This window comes from Prionailurus bengalensis, chromosome E1, assembly GCF_016509475.1.
Source record: "Prionailurus bengalensis isolate Pbe53 chromosome E1, Fcat_Pben_1.1_paternal_pri, whole genome shotgun sequence".
NCBI classification, from domain to species: Eukaryota; Metazoa; Chordata; class Mammalia; order Carnivora; family Felidae; genus Prionailurus; species Prionailurus bengalensis.
In genome coordinates, this window is record NC_057347.1 from 52,996,881 (window position 1) to 53,012,716 (window position 15,836).

At 48.0% G+C, this 15,836-nt stretch overlaps 1 protein-coding gene across 2 annotated transcripts in view; it reads right to left on the minus strand.

Moving 5' to 3' along the window:
- The window catches only part of SLC39A11 (solute carrier family 39 member 11), a 342,686-nt gene that overhangs the window by 147,003 nt on the left and 179,847 nt on the right, over positions 1-15,836 (minus strand). The gene's annotated exons all lie outside the window — the stretch shown is intronic.

The following is a 15,836-nucleotide window of genomic DNA, read 5'->3' on the forward strand; positions in this document are numbered from 1 at the left end:
GAACGCGCCTAAGTGAACATTGCTTTGTATTTCCAAAACGGGGGTGGGGAAGGGGGGAATCTTCTTTTGAAAATCCTTCTGTGTTTGTTCACTCAAATCAAGCAAGTAAGCCTGAAGAGTAAGCAAGTTCCAAAGGGCAGGCAGACTCAGGCTTCCCCAGGTCCCAGTCGGTTCTCTCTCTCTTACAACAGCCGAATCTCAATGCCCTTAGGGAGAAGGGGCCTTCTATGGATCCTCCAGAATATGCAGGGATACCAGCCCCCACCCAGTCAGCAGCCCCAGCTCATATAACCGGCCTCTGGGGACTCCAACAATCTCTGTTGGAAAGCCACTCTACCCAGACACTATTTGCACGGGGCAAAGCTAAATACACATTCACGGCGCGGTCTCCATATGGTGGCAGAGGTGGCACCCGCCTTCCTCCCGGACCAGTCAGGAAACACCAAGGATTCCTTAGGTTTCCTTTGAGCACACAGACCTGACCTCGCTCTCCAGTGGGAGCTGATGGCGGTGGGGGGTGGGGAACTCTTCCCCTTGGGATTTTACAATTTAAGAGAGAAGAGACAGAGAAGATATGAATAATTCCTTTGCATCGGAGGGCAGAAATGTACACTCTCTAATAAACTCTGAAGCTGGTGCTTATTTCTGTCAGGGCCACGGAGGCATCAGACTCTGAATCCGCTGCAAATTTGCACAGAGAGCAACAGAGATGGGGACACCGTTAGCAAATCCCAGCCGTGTGCTAGTGTCTAATAGGAGCGACGGAGAAGCAGAAAGAGGTAAAGCCACGTGCCCCCACCTCGGGGTCCCCGTGTGCGAAAGCTGCTGTGCCCGAACGGACCTGAGATGGTGAACAGCTCACGTGCATGTTAAATAAGCCACTGTTTGCTAACAGCCTCTAATGGGTCTGCAACGAGGAAAATTAGTCCAAATTAATCACTACAGAGAGTACGAACGCCTCCTGAGCAATGAATCTCCTTGCCTCTCCTGGCAGGGCCATTGAGACCACCGCATACCAAGAACACCAGCACCATGAGCAAAGGACGACCGCTTCATGGGGGCAGTGGCCAAGCCTGGGGTGGGGTGAAGAGGTGTGCCAGAGCGACAAGAACCTGTTGAGGGGGGAAAGGTCTGGGCACTTTCGAAGTAGGATTTGGCAAAGAGGAAGGACGGGCAATGTGGATTCAGAAACGCAAAATGGCATTAGTGACATTGGCTAATAGGGAACTTTATCCTCAGTCTTCACAAAAGCCCCACAAAGCAGAGAAGATTCCCTCTAACAAATGCAAAGCTTGAGGGGCACACCTGGGTGGCTCAGTCGGTTAAGTGTCCAACTTCGGCTCAGGTCATGATCTCGCGGTTCATGAGTTCGAGCCCCACGTCGGGCTCTGTGCGGACAGCTCAGAGCCTGGCGCCTGCTTCGGATTCTGTGTCTCCCTCTCTCTCTGCCCCTCCCTTGCTCTCTCTCTCTTAAAAATAAACATTACAGGGGCGCCTGGGTGGCGCAGTCGGTTAAGCGTCCGACTTCAGCCAGGTCACGATCTCGCGGTCCGTGAGTTCGAGCCCTGCATCGGGCTCTGGGCTGATGGCTCAGAGCCTGGAGCCTGTTTCCGATTCTGTGTCTCCCTCTCTCTCTGCCCCTCCCCTGCTCTCTCTCTCTTAAAAATAAACATTACAAAAAAAATTAAAAACAAAAAAAAGCTTGAAGAGCAGAGAGGTAGAGTTAACCAGTCCCAGCTCACCAACTTGTCCCAGATGGATTCCGAATTCAAGCCAGGTCTTTGCCTCCAGAGGCCACCTCTTAACCAGGACGCTGTTGTTGACTGGGCTGGGGTGTGAGGGGTGGGGAGGGGGGGCTGTTGATCTGCTCCTTTGCTCACTGCTCTCACTGCCGTGGCATTCAGGGACTTGAAATCCCAGATGTTTATGTTGGATACATTCAGCGTGCAGAGGGGGTTTGGTGAGCTTGCAACCAGTGACCCCAGAGGTGGAGAAGGCTCAGTGGACGTCTCATATCTATAGTCAGTCCCACTCATAGACAAACCTGAAAACAACGTTTCTGAAAACCTTAGACCTGCTATGTTCAAGGATAAAGCAGCTACAAGTAGAAAATAGTTATCAACACCTAGCGCGGAACACAGGGTTACGATTCTTTCAGAAGGTGAAAGAAAAGACTTCAAAGCTGCCCATTATCAAAAAAGCATTTTTTTTTTTTTACCTGAGACGTTAGCATCTAAGAATCCACACAAAGAAGGGACCCACTGCTGGGGCTGAGCCTGTTGTCCTCCTTTCCTGGAGGGACACGGCGTTGCTGGATTTGAGAAGGACCACAGGGGAACAGACAGACCTGGCCAAGGCTCATCTCTCCCACTGAAGGGTGGGGCGACCTTCTGTGACACATTCACACAATCACACATGTGATTCTCATCCCAAAGCATCGTATCACAGAGCAAAGCCGTCTCTGGTCCGGCAGGCACGAGCCAGGGGTCACGGCAAACCCTGATGCCTGGGTAGGCCCTGTCCCCCTCGGGGTTTGACAGTGAAGCGAAAGGTGAAGTCTCTGTATCAGTGGCTCTAAACCATTTTGAATCAGCGACTGCTTTTGAAAAAAAAAATTTTTAATGTTTATTTATTTATTTTTGAGAGAGAGAGAGAGAGAGAGAGAGCGAGCGAGCGCACAAGCCGGGGAGGGAGAGAGAGAGAGGGAGAGAGAGGAAGACACAGAATCCAGAGCAGGCTCTACATTCTGAGCTGTCAGCGCAAAGCCCAACACAGGGCTTGAACCCAGGAACTGTGAGATCATGACCTGAGCTAAAGTTGGCCGCCTAATTGACTGAGCCACCTGGGCGCCCCAGCAACTGCTTTTTAAAGTACAGTGAAAGCGGGGCGCCCGGGTGGCTCAGTCGGTTGCGCATGCGACTTCAGCTCAGGTCACGATCTCACGGTCCGTGAGTTCGAGCCCCGCATCGGGCTCTGAGCTGATGGCTCAGAGCCTGGAGCCTGCTTCCGATTCTGCGTCTCCCTCTCTCTCTGCCCCTCCCCCGTTCATGCTCTGTCTCTGTCTCAAAAATAAATAAACGTTAAAAAAGAAATTTTTTTTAAATAAAGTACAGTGAAAGCTATAATCCTCTCTTCAGCAAAATAAATAAATAAAAATAAAAAATTAATTAATAAAAAACAAAGACAATTTGAAATAATTTTTGAATCCTCATGGATTCAGGGACCTCAGACCGAGAACATCGTGCAAAATGAAAACCACGTTAACCTTTGTTTTCATAACCCATGGGCCCGGGATGGGGCCCACAGGATGTCTGGTGTCCCTCTGATGATGTAACCGGCCAAATCTAACAGGGCCCAGGGATGAAACCTCAGCGCCCAGCGAATGCGGCAACACTAATTAATAAATCACCAGCCACAAGAGCTTTAAAAATATCCCCAACATAGCATTGGAAATGATCTGGTTGAGTTAACACAAATAGGCAAATCCTCATCTGCTAAGTGCAGAAAACTTCAACCCACTGGAAAAATACCTTCCTTCTAAACCCCATTTACAAAACATATAATGAAGAGTAGTCAGTGATATGTATATTCACTACGTACTACGTATGCACAAACAAAATCAAAAGGCCAGTCCGAAGCAGGGAGAGAGGATAATCTATTTACTTATTATTTTTCCTTCCTGTTGGTTTCCCAGGAAATCAGAATGAGTTGGGGGAAGAAATTCAATTATCAACATGAGTGTGACAATGCTTCCTAAGAATTTGGTTCTGTTTCTTTAATCATTTATGGGATTAGCATGACTTCCTTTATGTAATTAATGCCAAATTTGAGCATGAAATAATGACTCAACATGGGTGAGTATCCACCCTGGCACGTGGAGAGATCAAGGCCCATGGAGGTCCTGACAGTCACATGGAAATTTAAGAAAGAGCCAGGTCATTCTCACAGTCTTGGCAGATGACCCTCCAGTTCAAATATACCCAAAACTAAAGCCTATAACTGTCTCTAAACCTCTCCACACTCAGACTGCTTCCTTTTTGTAAAGCTCTAAACATAACTACATTAAAGAAAAAGTCTCCGGTGTCCCTCTCCCGATGACTGTCATTTGTTCCTACCCCTTGTTCAGTTCATGCTTTTTTTTTTTTTTTTTTTTTGCATATTTGTGGTCAGTGCAAATGGTAAAGAGAATAGATGTGGGATCACACTGCCTACCCATGGGATCATGGCTTTGTCAACCATGGGACTCTGGCTCTGTCAATCATTAGCCATAAGGCTTCAGAGAAATGCTATATCTGTGCCTCAGTGCCTTTGTACTAAAATGGTTTTTGTTTTTTGTGGTTTTTTTTTTTTTTTTTTTTTTGAGAGACAGAGCGCAAGTGGGGAAGGGGCAGAGAGGGAGGGAGACACAGAATCTGATGCAAGCTCCAGGCTCCGAGCTGTCCGCACAGAGCCTGATGCAGGGCTTGAACTCACAGACTGTAAGATCATGACCTGAGCCGAAGTCGGACACTTAACCGACTGAGCCACCCAGGTGTCCCTTGATTCTACATCTTAATGTACAGTTTCATATTCCACTTGTTTCACTTAAAACTCCAGAAACATTTTCTACATTTCTTAGCCTCTGTGACTCTAGTTTTTAACGCCTTAAGGGAATTTTGCTTAGTTCTGAGCCCATCATTTACAAAACCATTTCTTTTTATTCAAGTTTAATTCAGTTTTCTAGACGCTAAAAGCTGCAGTGCCTCGTCTTGCCACATGGGGGCATACTCCTTCTGTTCCCTCCCACCTAGGAGGGGCACCTACCCAGGAAAAGTACCTTCTTGACCTCAGGCACTAATTCTTTGTTTTATGGCTTCATGGTTCATATACACCATGGGAGCAGAGGGCTGACCTACCCCAGGAAACACACCCCCGCATGTGAGGAAAAGCTCCTAATGCAGATAGAGAAACTTGGTGCAATGGTTCTTAAATCTTCCACGGGCTTACCTGTAACTCCTAGTTGGCCAACAACTGGTTTCCTAACACTGAACTACAGTGGAGCTGTATCACAGGCACATTTTGCAAATTCAGGTATGTGCCGTTGAAAACAAACATGGGAAAACTCCATTTATCCATTCCTCCCTTTCTCCTTTCCATCACTATCCTTTCAAAGAAATTTCGGCTTCAATCGCCCAGAAAGAGAGAGGTGTTCGTTGAAATGGTAAGAAAAGTTAATTCTTGGTTTTGGAGGTTCTGGGTGAGGGGCAAGTCTTGGCGGTTTAAGGGAGAAAAAGGATGTTCAAGGGGGTGATTTTGACTCTTCAACATTTTTGTCTTAAATGCTGACTTTAGAACCCACTGGGCACTTGTGTTAGGAAATGGGAAGGTGTGAGTCGTTGAGGCTGGCAATTGAGTGCAATCCATCTCTCGATGCAAAACCGGGCAGCCAAGATGATGTTCGTGGCACCCTCACCCGAGAGAAGTTCCTCAGCTTCCCTGAGCCCTACAAGGCTACTCACCCATGAGTGTCCTTAGATCCTCCACAACCCCTTGGAAATGCCAACATATATGCTGCAAATGTGAAGTCCTGGCATGAAGCCAACAGCATGGCATTCATTTAAATGTTGCCCATTCCATAAGTTTTATGGGCTCCAGTAGTCAAGGGGGGGCTGGCCCCACCTCTCCACCATTGGGCAGGTGCCCCAAATAAAATACTCCTGCTGGTAAATACTCCTGCTGGTATAGTAACTGCATTCTGACTATAAAGATGTAAGTGCATATCAAAGCAACCTTGGAAACTCTAAAAATAGACAGAAGAAAATTTAAATCACACATAAACACATCACCTAAAAACATATATATTTGGAGTTTGGTATACTTCCTTCCGTGCTTTTTTGCCTGGTTTTACATAACCGGGATAGCATATTATACAACTGAAGACTGCTTTTTATTCTCGCTAAACATAAGCATTTCCCCCATATGACTGAAAACTCTTAGAAGCATTTCCAGCAATAGAAATTATTATTTACATTCTCATAATGTTGGGCATTTAGGCCATTTCTAATTTTTTTTTCTATAAATATCACTGCAAAACCTTTCACCTGTATTAACAAGCAGAAATTTGAACAAAATTCCCAGAGCTGAAGTGTTGATGAAAGGGCGGTGGTGCGTTTGGCTAATTAATTTCCAGAAAGGCCATGCCATTTCCATTTCCAAGAGGAAAGTTCACGAGTTCTCACCATGGCATTTCTTAGTCAGCATGGATATTTTTCATTTAAAAATAAATGTATCCACTTATGAAGGAAATGACATTTCCCTTCATTTGTATTTCTTTGACTACAGGTGAAGTTGAACATTTTTCAGAGTTTCAGGTGTATTTATTTCCCCTTTTGTGAAGGGTCCTCTGTCCAAACAAGGCCTCTTTAATGATATATGATTAACTAACTCCTTACGGACACGGGTAATTTTCCTGTGAGGCACCTGTGCTTGTCGATGGTACATGAGACCCGGCTGGGAGCGGCGGGTGTTCTCACACATCAGACAGGTGTATCCACCTGGCCAACCTGGGATTCCAGTCTCCCTTTAAAAAGTTCCTCAGGGCGCCTGGGTGGCTGAGTTGGTTGAGCATCCAACTTCTGCTCAGGTCATGATCTCGCGGCTCGTGGGTTTGAGCCCCGCATCGGGCTCTCCGCTCTCAGCCTGCTTCGGGTCCTCTGTCTCTCTGCCTCTCTCTCTCAAAATTAAATAAACATTAAAAAAAAATCCCCTTTGACATTCCTCAAGACAGTGTACTGCCTTTTAAAAAAAGTAGGGGGGGAGGGGTCATCTGCTTCATTTATGCTGCTGGCTGGTATGGTCCCCAAAGCTGTGTTTCTCTCTCAATATTGAAACGCTACTTTTTTCAAAAGCAGGATACATGAGAGCTTCTCCTCCTCCCCTAGTCTTCTTGCTACCCAATGACCCTGGGCCTCTTGTAAGTAACAGCAGTTCCGCAAACATTACATACGGCGAGAGGAATCTAGTGTGGAACAGGAGCCCTGCTGGGGCTTCCAGATTTAGCAAATAAGAAAGACAGGGTGCTCAGGTGTAACCGAATTTCAGATAAAATGAAACTTTTTAGGGTAAGTATATCCCAAATATTGCCTGGGATATACTTATAGTAAAAAGCATTCATTCTTATTTGACACTGAAACTGACCCGGATACCCTGTATTTTATCTGACCGTCCTACTTGTTGCCCCATTTAGCGTCTCAGTTCTCAGGTGGGGAGAGAATGCACAAACCGCATTCTACTCTGAAAGCAGCCACACACTCTTCTCAGTGCAACACTGCCCAAGGAGACACTGCATGGGTCACATGTAATCCAGGGCAGGAAAAGATTCCACTGGAGATGAAGGAAACTTCATGGAAAGATACCTGAAGTATTTACTATGCTTAATTACTAACCCTTGAGCAGAGAAGCATCTGGAGTTTAAGAAATATGATGCAAAACTTATTTACAGGGGTTACCTGGGTAGCTCAGTCGGTTAAGCATCCGACGTCGGCTCAGGTCATGATCTTACAGTTCGTGAGTTCGAGATCCATGTCGGGCTCTCTGCTGTCAGCACAGAGCCCGCTTTGGATCCTCTCTCCCGCTCCCTCTGCCCCTCCCCGACTGGCGCGTGCAGGCTCTCTTTCTCTCTCTCTCTCTCTCTCTCTCTCAAAAATAAACATTTCCCAAAAAACCTGATTTATAATCTCTGTAACTAGAATAGATGTCTTCACTTATCATTCTAAACATCATGAGCCACACGATTATCAGAGGGTCAAATGCTGCCTGGGTAGGGTGGCTGGTTCGATTCCCTTGTCTTTTCAGTCCATATTTCCCAGGACCTGTAAGTAACCCATGCCTCGCCTATTGATGCTTACAAATAAGCAACTGCTTAGCGACAACACAGACACAAACGGATCTGCATAACTGGTAAAAATTAAATGTACCTCCGAAGAGATGGGCTCACTCTTAGCGAGAGGTTTCTCATCCATTAAGCAAACCACCCACTAAAACATGGCTTTTTCCAACTATCTAAGGTAATAATTTATATTCTCAGCCAAGGGAGCCAAAATATCCAATAACATTACCTACCAGGTCAGTTCTTCTGCTGCAAAGGTACAAACAACCAATTAATCAACATGAACTCATTCCTGATGAATTGAATGTGGTCTAAAAATAAATCCCAGGTGGGCTCCAGAGCTGTCTACCCTGCATGTGTGTGTTCAGCACAAATGCTCCCATGGGAAAGAGATCATTCTAGCTTTGGGGGAGTCCAGCCGCAAAAGACATTTGTTTCAAAAAACTCCCAGCACACTCATCGGAGAGAGACAAAGGGCATCCTGAAAAATACCAGTGCTTATAAGAGCTTTGTAAAGGACTCTCAGCCAACCCCAGAAAGATGGCGGGGGCGGGGGGGGGGGGGAGGCGTGTGCTTAACCTACATGGTTGTCAATTACCAGGTCAGGGAGGAGGCACCCAGGAGAACAGCACCCACTTCAGGGCTCTTGTCCAACAGCAAATATTAACTTAATTGTCATTGGTTCACTTTCCCCTATGACATAATGCTGTTCTGCTGTCCTCTCTAATTCTGAGAATGAAGATTAATAGCCTAGACCACTATATCTCCCAAGCGTGGAGTAGAAGTCCATCCGTCGCTGGGTCATGGTGGGAGCTTGTAAGACACCAACTCCTGGAGCCCGTCCTGGAGCTACTGGGTTAGAACCTGTGGGCGAGGGCACATCGTGGATTCTGGGGCCCAGGAATCCACCATGTGCTCTCTCCCACCCTCACCCCCAAGGTAATTCTGATACATTCTAGATTTTGAAAATTAATATTTTAGACCACTTCAGTACTACTTACTCCAAGTACTTCCTTAGTCTCTAAATTTACGTCAATCCAGGGGCACCTAGGTGGCTCAGTCACCTGATTCTTAGTTCTATGTGGGCACCTAAGGACACACATGACTGCCAAACGCACGGCGGGGGACAGAGAAGGGGGGGAAGGCAAAGGAATTTAAGACCAGAAGGTAAAAAGTAATTGTACCATCCTGACAGAAACCATGGTCTCCTTACATCAAATGAAAATCCTTTTTTTTTCTTCTTTTAGAGAATACGGACCATCACCAGGAAAGGCAGCCACCAGCAGAAGAATTGAGAGAAAAATCAATTCCCCCCCCCCCCAACAAGGTATTCTCTTATCTCCCCTGTGTCTACAGAGAGTCCATGAAGGGTCTAGGTCGACCTAAACTCTCCCTCTATTTCTATCTCGCATTTCCTCTCGTGTCCTAGGGCTTGGCCACCAGGAATCCAAACACGACACTATCAATGACACCGGCCACAATCACGAGAGGGCACACATGGCCAGTATTAACCAATAGCATTACGGTCTGCAAAGGGCGCTGGGAAACAAAACCCTCCTTTTGCCTAGGGGCACGTGACTGAATGGAAACCGCGGTGCTGGAAAGGTTCATGTGGATCTAAAATTCCACAAACGTTTCTTGGTCCAGGGATTTTCTTGCTTTTCAGGATACGCACAGTTGACACGGGAGCACAGTTAGTGGCTGGAGATAACAAGGAAGGAAGGAAAAGATGAGCACAGGCCTGAAGATGTGTGGTTTGTTGGTTGTCTTGGTTACAAGAAGGTAAGAGAGCTTTACCTGGAGGCAAGGGAGAATTTTTGCCCACGGCAGTTTCGCGGGGAGAATTTACGGGGCACGGGCCTCAGGGAAGGGCAACAGAAGCCAAGTCAGTCATCAGAAGAAAACTGAGGGGCTCGTGGAATTAACCCAGGAAGGCCACAAACCCACCCTGGAACCCCAACAGAGCCAATGGAGACCAGGACTCCTGCTCCACCGAAATGCCACCACACACCCATGTGGCAGCACCTCTGTCCTCAAGGCTGGACGCCAAATGCCCCAGCTCAGGTCACTGGCACTGAGTCCTGGCCACTTCTGCTGGGATAACTTTGCTACCAGGTCCGTCCCACTGGCCAAGCCACGGTCAGCTCTAGCTGCAAGAGAGGCCGGAAGTCCAACTTCTACCCTGGGAGACAGGCTCCATCTTGCACCAGGACTCCAAGGTGGGGGGAAAGGAAATACCAAGCACAGTCAAGAAGTTTGGAAGATAAGCCATTACAGGTGGAGAAGAAGGGAGAGGGGGAAGGAAGGACTAGGGAAGACTAACTACCATAGGGAAGCTTTATTCATGTCTTTGGACATCCATGGCTTTGATATACTTGTCTATATTAAATTTGCACCAGGTCGGGGCATCTGGGTGGCTCAGTCAGTTAAGTGTCTGACTTCAGCTCAGGTCATGGTCTCACAGTTCGTGGGTTCAGGCCCCGTGTCGGGCTCTGTGCTGACAGCTCAGAGCCTGAAGCCTGCTTCTTATTCTGTGTCTCCCTCTCTCTCTCTGCCCCTCCCACATTCATCCTCTGTCTCTCCCTGTCTCTCAAAAATAAATAAACATTAAAAAAATTTTTTATACAATTGCGCCTGGTTTCCTGCTCTCTTTAGAAAGCCACAATTAAATGAATGAAACCATGGCATAGAAATCTCAGGTCAACTCTATCCCTAGTCTTCTATACACAACCCTGTGCAAGTCCCAACCTCTGAAGGTCTCAGCTTCTTCCAACTGCAAATGAGCTGTACTAGGTAGACTTCGGGGCCCCTTCCAGCGCGAATTCTATGCTCTGCCGCCGCTGGCCTTCATGGTCGCTCATCCCAGACAAGTAGGAGAGAGAGGCTATTTCCAGTGTCAGTGTTCATCCAACTCTGTTCTAGACTCAGAAATGCCCCAAGATGAGCTTCAGAGACGGCACATTCACTGTTCAGAAAGTAAGAACGTCCACTGAATGAGGAGCAAATTTGTTTGCCCAGAGGAATCGGCATCTCTTTCTGCCCTAAGATGAAAAGCATTATATTCCCTATATTCCCTTTAAATGTATTATGATATTTTCTGACAATACAAACATTCCCAGACATTACAGGAAATAGAGAAAATACTGATAAGGGCACAGGGAAACTAAAAATCATTCACCACCCAGAGGGGACCACCTTGAACAAATCCTGACAGTCTTTTTCATATTTATGCTGTATCTGTACAGATGAACATACACACACACACACACACACACACACACACACACACACGTTTTTAGGTGGATCATACAGTTCTGAAGCATGACTTCACGTAGTGGTAAGGTGTGAACATACTCCATATCATAATATAATAATCCCCCTGAGTCAATGGTTCTCAGCCAAATCTCCATCACCTACTGGAGGTCAAGAAGGAACAAGGCAGAGTTTCCAGTAGTCAAACAGAGAACTAACAATATATGCTCAAGATTTTTTTCTTGTCAGAAGAAAAGATGTGTTAATTGTCCAAACCATTTCAAAGTCTGGGTCAACCAGTTACCTTCCAGGCCTCTAGTGAGCTTTGGTGTTTAGAGTACTAAAAGTCATCTGGACAGGAATTATAAACAGGCACTTTACAATTGGTTAAATGTTGGTTGAACTTGGAAGGGTCAATATTTACTGCTCTGGGATTTCTGTGATATAAATGTTACCTTCAGGGTGGTTTCTGAGCCCTTCGTTTTTCAGGCTCAATTTAAATGGTGTAGTAGAAAGAACGTGTGTATGGTGTGTGTGTGTAGCAGGGGAGGGGGGGTCTTCTATAGCCTAAATTCCGTAATATTTAACCGCTTTCCAGTGCATCTTTGGTCTGTGCACAGGGCCACCACCTCTGATGCCTGAGCAGCGCAAAGGGCTGAGTCCATATGCTCACAATGGCACAGCGCTTAGCACAGAGGAGGTCCTTAAATATCTGTGGAATGAATAATGGAAGCCAAGCACACTCTTCCCCAGAAAAGTGTGCGCACACATCTACAACACAGAACATTTTTCACGTGTTTTCAGAGAGTCTATGGTTTTATTAAAGATTAAGACCCTCATTCCGAAACATCCTATTGATTGACCAACCAACATTTATTTATGCAAATGCCTTCCATATGGACATGCATCGCAAGGGTCAGCAAATGTTCGGGTAAAGGTCCACATAATAAATATTTTAGACTTTGTGGGTCATTCCAGCTTCCTGGAAAACTACTCAACTCTGCCTTTGTAGCACAAAGGGGAGCCACAGACAACAGGCAAATGAGTTGGTTTGTCTGCGTTCCAATAAAACTCTTTTTTACAAAAACAGGCCAGATCTGGCCAGCAGACTGTACTTTGCTGGCCCCTGATCCAGGCTACTAAAAGCAGGGTTTTTAATGGGGCACCTGGGTGATTCTGTTGGTTAAGCATCCGACTCTTGGTTTCAGCTCAGGTCATGATCTCACGGCTTCATGGGTTCGAGCCCCACATCGGGCTCTGTGCTGGCAGCACAGAGCCTGCTTGGGATTCTCCCTCTCTCTAGCTGCCCTTCCCACACTCATGCTATCTCTGTCTCTCTCAAAATAAATAAATAAACTTAATTTTTTTTTTTAAAGTAGGGTTTTTAGGATTTCTTTAAGATTCAATTCTCTTAGTCATCAGTAGCCCTCATGAGAATTATTCCTAAGCCTTTATGTTCCCCAAAGAAGTTTATGGCCCGGGTCCACCCAGCGGCTGGTGTGGATAATTCAGCCATGTGTGAATCATAATGGAGGTCACTGGTCAGCTTGACTAACTCAAAAGAAGAGTCCAGAGAGTGAGTACCATGACAGAATGCTGCGTCCTATGGACACCTTGTGGTGTCCATGCAAAGGTTTGCCTTGACATTTGCAAGCATTGTCTGTCCTTTCCCCCAACACTCCGTGCTTGCGTGGCCCATCCGGACCTGCCTGGGCTTGATAAACCAATGGATGAACCTGAGTTCAGTGTATGTGGATCTCCAAGAAACAATATGCAGTGGGTGGCAGACTAATCTCACTGCGGACTTTTTTTTTAGCATGCTAACTATTAGAGCTGCCTACTAACAGAAGACATTACTTCGAACTCATCCTCAACAGGGGACAAAAAAAAAGCAAAAAGAGGAGGGACAGCAGATGACAACCTGAAAAAAGGACACTCTAGCCCCCAAAAGGCTTATGTAAACACCGACCCCGCTGTCAAAGGCGACGGCCCAAGATAACCTCAGGACCCTGCCTCATGACCTCCTCTCTCTCCCTGATTCAGGTTCAATGATCACCAATTGAAATGCCTATTCTGCACCATGCAAGACCCCACAGGCATGGTCACCTGGAAAACTTTTTATCTTCTTTAATTCTAGAAGCAACCCTGGGAGGTAAGTTCTTGCAAATCCTATGCTACAGGTAAGGAAGAGGTTAGCTCAGTGGCCTACCCTAACATCCTTTCAACCAGCCGCCCAGCCATTATTCCCAGCTCTGCCTCCTTCATGGAACTAACTGGTTGGTCTACCCCCGGTTTGGTGGGGTATGAAATTCTGCTGCCCCTACTTCTGTTTCCATGAGGAGGGACTTTGCCCTGAATATTCCTGGTCTTTTGTGCCACCCTTAATACCTCCCCATGGGGACAGAGTGAGTTTCTTGAGAGATGAATTTGGGGTTAGCCTCCCCCCTTGCCCTGAGTGCCAGGGTGCCCACAGGCAGCCTGACTTCCAGTCTAGGCCTCCATGCTGCAAGGTTCACGGGGTTCCCCGGCGTGTCTGTGAGTTGGTGAGTAAATTGGCCTAATTCCACAGTCCACCATCACAAATCGCACTCTGATGCACATCACAGCCATTGCCTCTAACCCAATCTTTTGGTATTGAGCGTGGAATTTTTATTTCCCTCTGCCTCCTTCGCCTCTTAAAGTTGATTCAGAGCCCGGACAGGGAAGACGGAGGTGTTCAGCAGGAGGCCTCTCCAACCCCAGCCCCCGACCCTAAGCCTGGTCTAGTCTGCAGAGCACAGTGGTCAGTTCGGGGGTGAAGGTATGATCTGAGCCAGTCAGATCTGAGCCAGTGGCCTACGGATATTGCCCCGTGGACACCGCCCCCGTGGGCTGAAGCCCAGCCACGCGGGGCAGGAACAAGGAAATGCGCCGGGTGCAGAGGCTGTCTTGATGGTACTGCCCTCGCTGTTCAGAGCCCGAGGCCTGTTCCTGAAGCTGCCCTTGATTCCGTGAGCTTTTAGTACCTCTCCCCACCAGTGAGCAAATAAAAGTTGATTCGGCTTCAGCTGGATGAGTTGATTCTTGTCGCCAGCAGTCAGAAGAGGTCTGACTGAAATAAGAAAACCTCGGCTACAGAGTGATCCCGCTAGGGTAACACTGCCAGTTCACAGCAGGACCGAGAGTCAAGCCCCCGGCTCCTGACTGCTAGTTTGGGGCTGATCCCCGCCCCCCCCCCCCCCCCCCGGCATCGCACCGCCACAAGCTTTCCCTGCCAGGGGAGCCTCCACCTCCACCAAAACCCAAAGACCCCCGACCCGTTACTTCTCTAAAGCACCAGGGGCATGAACACCTCCATGCAGACGCCTGAGGACGCATCTGACCACCACGCACCGCGGCCACGGATCCTCTGTGCTCACCCCCAAGTGGGGACAGCAGGAGGTTTCAGGGAGGATACGCCTGCTCTAGGAGCTTTGTTGCCGTGGAAGTCTCCTGAAAGGACTGGACTGGTGCTTCTGAAAAGAGGCCTTGATCAGAATTATCTGAAAAGCTTTAAAAATCCAGACTCCCAGTCTTGGCAGCAGACCTAGTGGGTCCGCATGTCCCAAGGGAGGAGCCTGCCCACGGGCATCTCTGTGGGCTCTGAGGTGGGGCTGCTGCTGCCGGCCCACGGGCCGGCCGGCATATGAGAACCACTGGATCACATGACATCAGTGTCTTTCCCGGCAACGGGCTCTGAGAATGCCCCACTTCATCAGCCCGTGCTTCCAGGCTGGTCCCTTCCAAAATCACTCACGTCCGAGCACGCGTGACAGTCTCCGCTCTTCGGGCACCTTGTATTTTCCTAGCCCTGCTGAACCCTGGTGTCTGCAAGAACCCCGTAATTGCAAAGTAACTGGCCCGCTTCGGGTGACTGTGGCTCTGTACACGTCACCCCGGGCTGTAAACAGAACAGACATTCGAAGGCCAAGAGGACTTGAACTTGGCCTGCGGGCTCAGACTCGGGTCCGCCTTCCCACCCAGTGCTCGCTGCCCATGCAAATCCCCAGTTCCCTGCACGGTCTCCTGGCCATGAGTTCTGGCCTCATTAACCACTCAGCCCATAGAAGCAGCCAGTCTCCTCAATCCAGCTGGTCCTGGTCCTTGGCCACCCTCGTGTCACCCCATTCCGAAAGCCTATCCAGAGACAAGCAGGTTTGGGAAGGGACTAGCCTGAAGGAAGCTAGGAGGAGGGCAGGGTGTACAAGTAGGCACAGGTGTCCTCCTGTGCCTTCCTCTCCTTTGCCACAAGGAAGGCCTCCCGCACCAAGACTGAGGCCTCCAGACACTGATCAGATTCCACGAAAGCAACATGAAGAACAACAAGGGCTTATGTGGAGGCGGGACAAGTGGACAACTTGCACCTCAGCAGAAGCACTGGCCAGGAAGGCGTTCCAGCAGATCAAGGGTGGGAGCAAAGGGAACTGCGTTCCACAAGGGTCAGCAAAGAAAGTCCCTTTTCTGGGGGACAGGACGTGGTCGGGACCAAGTCTATTCTAAGACAGAACCTGCGATGGGCAGAAGCACCTGTATGCTGATAGGTAGCGATGAATCTGTTGTCAGCGCGGCCCTAAGGTGAAGCCAATGTCAAGGACACTCATGGGTCGGGTGGGCTCATTTCCAATCAGCCTGGGCTTCTAAGCAAAGAGCAATGAGCACATCATTGAGATGCAAATACTTTACACATTATGTAAATGCA